Here is a 6,053-nt window from a genome sequence, read left to right as displayed (position 1 = left end):
GGACAGATCCTTTACAGTCAGGACCTCAGGTTAGTTTCTCAAGTGTTTGATTTCAAAGTGTTATATCAGACTTTTGAAATTATTCTGAAGTTGATCGAAGATCAAGTGTTTGTTGTGTTTCTGACTTTAAGTGTGAATTTACCGGGACTTTGCAACAAGTAGTAATATTAATGCAATCCGATACAACAGCTCTGCAAAACCTACAGGATACTTAGTATAATGGAAGAAAGTTCACTTAGGAAAAATAACAAATAGATAGTACCACATTAACGTTTCTACTTGAGTAAAAGTAAATATTTGCTTTTAGATAAACCTTAAGTATTAGAAGTAAAAGGGCTCTCAGATTGTAGTCTGTTCCCTAAAGCAACAATCCCTACACCGGTAACTCCATTAACTGTGCCTATACTGTGTACTTTGTTTAATACAGCAGTAACACAGACTCAGTCATATTAATACAGAATGCTGCAGATGAGTCTAAGCAGTGGCCTCTTCCAAATTCATTTGACATGTTTCTTTATCAGAACTGCTGCTGCTTCAGGAGTCAAAGGACCAGGCCGCTCTGATTAGATCAATTCACCTATCTCCCTCTTGTTATTATTAGATGTACTATATTATCTATATACTGCTTCTAATTTATGTTTTGTTTCACCAAGGAAATAAAAACCCAAAGTTAGAAGTGGTGTTCCGACAGAAGTCTAACATTCGCCTTGTGGTAGGACACACATTCAACTTCAGTGTAAAGTCACTAATAGAAGCTTTAATTGACACTTTGCACTTCAAAGCCAGGAGCTATTTTCTCATTTGCAATCTAAAAGGTGTGTGCTCTTTTTTTCATTTCCACATTAAAGGGCTCCTCCACTGGCCTGTGTGTCCCGGCAGATGTGTCAGGTCCCCCCCGGGGCAAAGTGCTCAACAGCTTCCTGTTGACCCAGGTCATACTTTCACTGTCCGCCGGCACTTCCTCCCCCCCCCAGCCAGGACACAGGCTCCTTCTTCTGTCCACATGCAGAGAAAAGTCAGATTGACCACGACCACAAGTGAATTAAAAAATAAATGGTGAGGAGTCACAATATAGTGAAACATGTGCAGTGTGAAAAAGAAAAAGTATCAGACCTATATAACACCAGACATTTGAGAATCTTTTATAAGTTTGTGTATACATAAATACTAACTATTATCATCTAACTAGTTTAAATTGCACGGCACACAAGTCGTTTATCTACTTACTGACTTTGCACGTATTATTGTATTGTACTGTACTTTCTGCATTGATTTTATTTTCTACATATTTCATTTATTGAATATCTTTTTTATTTATAGCTCTTAATTGCTCTCTGTCATTATCTTTGTCTTTGAACCACAGTACTTGCACCTAATTCTACGTTATTTTTTCCACTTTATTTTATACGTCATGTTGTGCTGCTTTAAGTTGTCTTGCTTTAGGTTGTCTTGCTTTAGGTTGTGTTGTGTTGTGTTTTCGTCGATGCTGTGCTGTTAATACACGTAATTCTCCGTCCATAAGTACCAGACGTCAGTTTAAACAAATACACGTCGGGGGCAATGACTTGTTTCTGGTGTGATGTAGTTAGTTTTTGATCTCACAATGCAGGTGATGGATGATAAGAGATTCTATTGTTTTCTGAAAGGTGTCTTGTGAATGGTTTATTGCCTCAGTAACAGCTGCCCAACAGGGCTGCAGCTACAGGTGTGAGGCAAAGCCTTTTGTCATCTGTTTTCAGAAGGGGGGGGGGGGCAGCTGTGAAAGAAGAAACCCCCCGTGTGCTCAGAATGTGGGTATGCACACATTCACACATTCCTATTCGGTGTCAGTGAACGTTTCAACACTCAAAATCCAAATGTAATCAAATGTTTTTTATGATTATATTCATTTGACACTCACTGAAAAAAGAAAATTGTTAACTACTACGTCCCCAAAACTCTTCAGTTGTGTGAATGTTGACTTGTTAACTTTAATTTGATTCAGTCGTGTATTTCCATCGAATCAAATTATCAAGTTGGTAAACAATATATATTTTTTAAGCGTGTTCCACCATGTAGCCTATTGTCTGTTCTCTACTGATTAAACACATTGTTCCATTTGCCCACATCTTCAGTCATCTGTAATTAAAATATGTCATTAAATTGGATTGTGCCAGAAAAGAAAATGGACCGATGAACAAAACGATTCTATCCTCGTGAGGCGGGATGAGAGTGATTTAATGTTGTCCGACTGGGGAGTGAATGAAAACTTTAGTTCCATATATAGTTTGTGGCATCATCGATCTAGATGCTTTTGAGCGAGGAGCAGTTTAATTTAATTTGACGTAAGAGCCATGCGGTGTCATTCCATTTGGCTCATCTAGTGTCGACTGGCTGAAATGTAATGTGATTAAATTCTCCCTCTGCAGCTGAATAAGTGCGACCATAGAGGAGACGGTCCTGCTAGACTCAGCTGATCAACACCACAGATAATAACTTACCTCTCTAGAAGGAATCTGCTGTTTTCTCAGCCCCTCGTTGCACCGACTTTTCGGCGGGGAAATCACAACACAAACTGAGCAGCAGGAATCTGGCTCGGGAATTGCATGTGTGGGTATTTTGCCTGCTCGAAGTGATTGATTAGATCCCTCAAGGCCTCTGCAGGATTAAGGGAGAGCACAGAAGGGGGGGGGGGGGTCGCAGAGTCCCACCGGGCCCACTCATCGATGGGCTGATTGCTTCCTCATGGCGTCCTCTGCTGAGGCCTCACGCTGAAAACCGACACCAGACAGACACCTTCCTCCGAGTGAAGCCGCTTCATCAAAAGCACAAGGAAACGTTTTTACTATTTTGAAGAAAAACAACTGTAATAGTTCAAGATTTCACTTTTTCCCAACTCCAATCAACATTGCTTTTTGTTTTTTTGCCTTGAACAAACTGGAAAGTCTCCTCAAGGGGTGTCACTGGGATTTTCAGCCCTGACCCCCCCCCCCCCCCCCCCCCCACCACCCTGCACCTAAACGGTCTTTTACACGATCTGGAGGCCCTGAGAATCGTCCCCACCACAGAACACACTGATCCCAGCTCATCTCTCGAGCACAGCCTCTCAGCCTTAGCGCTCACATTCCTCTCCCGGGGAAAATCATATTTTCTGGCCGCCGCCGATTTGTTTGGTCACAGCGGCGCCTGCATGATAGATGTTTTTCTGGCTGTGAAATACCTCCCGTACCCGTCGCTGCCCCCCAGTTTGGAAGATAGCGTGGAGGTATGTGGAGCTACAAGTCGGCCCGTCAGCTGAGGTGCCAGAGCCTCTGCAGCCTCTATGAAGCACAGATGTTGGCAGGGAGCTCTCGAGCTAATGCTGCTCGTGGCCGACGGCCAGACATTATACTCAGAATAGTAACGGTGCTGAAAACTGTCTACCCAGCATGCTCGGCTCGAAGTACTACTCTGCCAGTAACAACATACAGTGGAGGGGAAAAAGTAGTAGGGAAGGTATGTGTGTACATACATATTTTCAAGGGGTATTACTTCTATAAAAGAGAAGAATAGGGCTCAGTAGAAAACATTTTAAGCTTCAGATGATGTAACGTGGTGCTAACTTCACATTCCAGCTCTGATGGTGCTTTCACACCAAACAAGATACATGTTGTTTTGCACCGTGTTTACTGACCTGAGTAAACACAACCTGCACACCTTCTATACGTAAAGTTGCTGTGTTGTACTGTGTAGAAGTCAGGACTGTTGTGTGTGTGTGTCTGTGTGTGTCCCCCAGACCATTCGGAGGGAGCTGTGTCTGCAAGAAGGCTGTGTGTTCAAGTCCTCACGTCCAGAGCGCTGAGCTGTTCATGTCATCGGGTTAGGGTTAACCCTAACCCTTGCATTGACTTTGCATGTAATCTCAAAATGTGCGATACGTTTGGTGTGAACACAGCATGAGGATATTATTACTACAAATTACTTTTAAAATCACTGTTCCTATATTACTGCCTGCAGTCCACTCTCCTTCTAGCTCCTAAACTGCAGTCACCCATATCTGCTTCCTGATCAGTAAGTCATGACTCGACTGCCGGCAGTAAATGCAAAGCAAAGACAATTCGTTCCCCCTTGTTGTCCAACAAAAGATACTTTTCATTGTACTTTCTGTAACTAAGCAACCAATAAGAAGATAATCTACTTACTGCAGTGGTAAGAACACGGCCATTGCTCCGGTATATCTGTGTTTTGGGACTTAAATTCTGTGTTTGATTGTAATTGTCTTATCATTCCTTATGTATCATTTCCTGTTTTATTTAGAATTTCACTTCCTGTTCCCTTTCAATATCGGTCACTTCACGTCCTCTAGCTTCCCAGCTCCTGCAACTTAATATCACACCTTTGTCTCATTGTCCCTAGTTTTTTAGTAGGTTCATCTGTTCAGCATAAATCACATTGTCATGTATTGTCAGTATTTGCGTTTTCCTGGTTTTCATATTGTTTTATACCATTCTTTTGTTTCTACTTTTTTGACACACTGTTTATTTGTTTAAAACAAACGCTTAGGGATGTAGTCTTTAACTAAAGAAAGAGGAGTTTAGAGCTGCATGACAAATTGCAAAACTGGTCGGTAGGAACTTTAATATGATGCTAAAAGTCAGCGAATCTAGGGAGAAAGTAAATTTGCAATATTCTGGGGTAAATCTAACATTTTTTACTGAGAGCCCATAATTTAACCGTTTTAGTTTAGTCTCATACCTCATCAACTGCTCCAGTCAACGTTAAGGCTAACCAGTGAACATAATGTAGGCGGCAAAGGAAAAGTTCTTCAGTATTGCTGTTTCTTCCATTTCACACGAATGTAAAGATGTCAGGAGTATACCTCTCTTGTGCTCAGCTCAAGGTCAAACATAGACAAGCCAGTGTTAGCTAGAGAGCAGGCTTTCCATATTCAATGTCAAGTATAGTTGTAAAATGAAAACACAATGCTTGATTAAAATGTATCATTACAACAGATTAAATTCAATCTTTTATCTTTGTCCTAAGGTGGTAAAAAAAAAACGACCCAGGTTTTCTTTTGTCTTCCATAAAGCTCTGAGTATCCATTCAAAACAAACCACTGACATAGAATGCATCGCTTTCTTTGTAGGAGTTGTCAAGATCCACTTGAAAGCTTTCAAAAACTGGAAAAGACTGGATATCAGCAGTAAGTCATTTATTTCCATGAAACATTTCTGGTTGTTACATTAAGTGGATATACATCATGTCTGAGGAGGAGAGGATCTTTGGCCCGCGCTGCGTTAGGGCTCATTCCAGGTGTCGGGCCATATTCTGGTCCTCAGCGCCCAACACAGGATCATTTCAGCATCAGAACAGTGTGAGCGTTGTGAAGGCCGTGCCTGTGTGAGGTGCATGTTGACGGCTGGCTGAGGGGCTCCAAAGTGGCCAGTGTTAAGGTCTGCGTTGTGTGGCCGCTGCCAATTACATGTTTCGCAGCCTGAAAACAAAATGTCTGCTGTGTGAACCGGTCAGTGCGGATAAATGGGGCAGTGTGTGGAGCGCAGTTAGGATGCCTGCCTCTCGTAATTAATGGGACGACTGGCTTTGGCATGTAGCGTGGTGGCCCAGACTGATGGCAGTACGATTTGTCAACATGCGTCCTTTCCCCCCATGATCCCCCTCCCCCACATACAAAGCATGCACACACACACACACACAAACACACAAACACACTGGCTGAAGTCCTTTCCCACTTTAGTTTTTTCGCTCATCAACTTTGCCTTTGAGCAGGTTCCTAATCCAGGCTTATCTTGCTCTTGACACCAGTGTGAAGGAAAATGCATCTCCTAATATGGAAATCATTACTGATATCAATATCAGTTATCTAAATGTAAACACCAGCAACCGCCGCACAGATGCATTCAACTTGGGTTCAAGGTCAGAGAATAAAGGACTTTAGCCCGAGGTTTGGGTATCGATTGTAATTATCTCTCAGCCGGAGGTGGAATTGCTTCTCATTTGTAGCCCAATTGTCCTGTATTCTGTTTGCTCTCATTAGACCGCCGTGCTTTTTCTCCAATGATTACTCTGCCGCACGC

The sequence above is a fragment of the Pleuronectes platessa genome, chromosome 22 (genome assembly GCF_947347685.1).
Source record: "Pleuronectes platessa chromosome 22, fPlePla1.1, whole genome shotgun sequence".
Lineage (NCBI taxonomy): Eukaryota > Metazoa > Chordata > Actinopteri > Pleuronectiformes > Pleuronectidae > Pleuronectes > Pleuronectes platessa.
The sequence above is the reverse complement of the archived record's forward strand: the minus strand, read 5'-3'. Positions refer to the sequence as shown.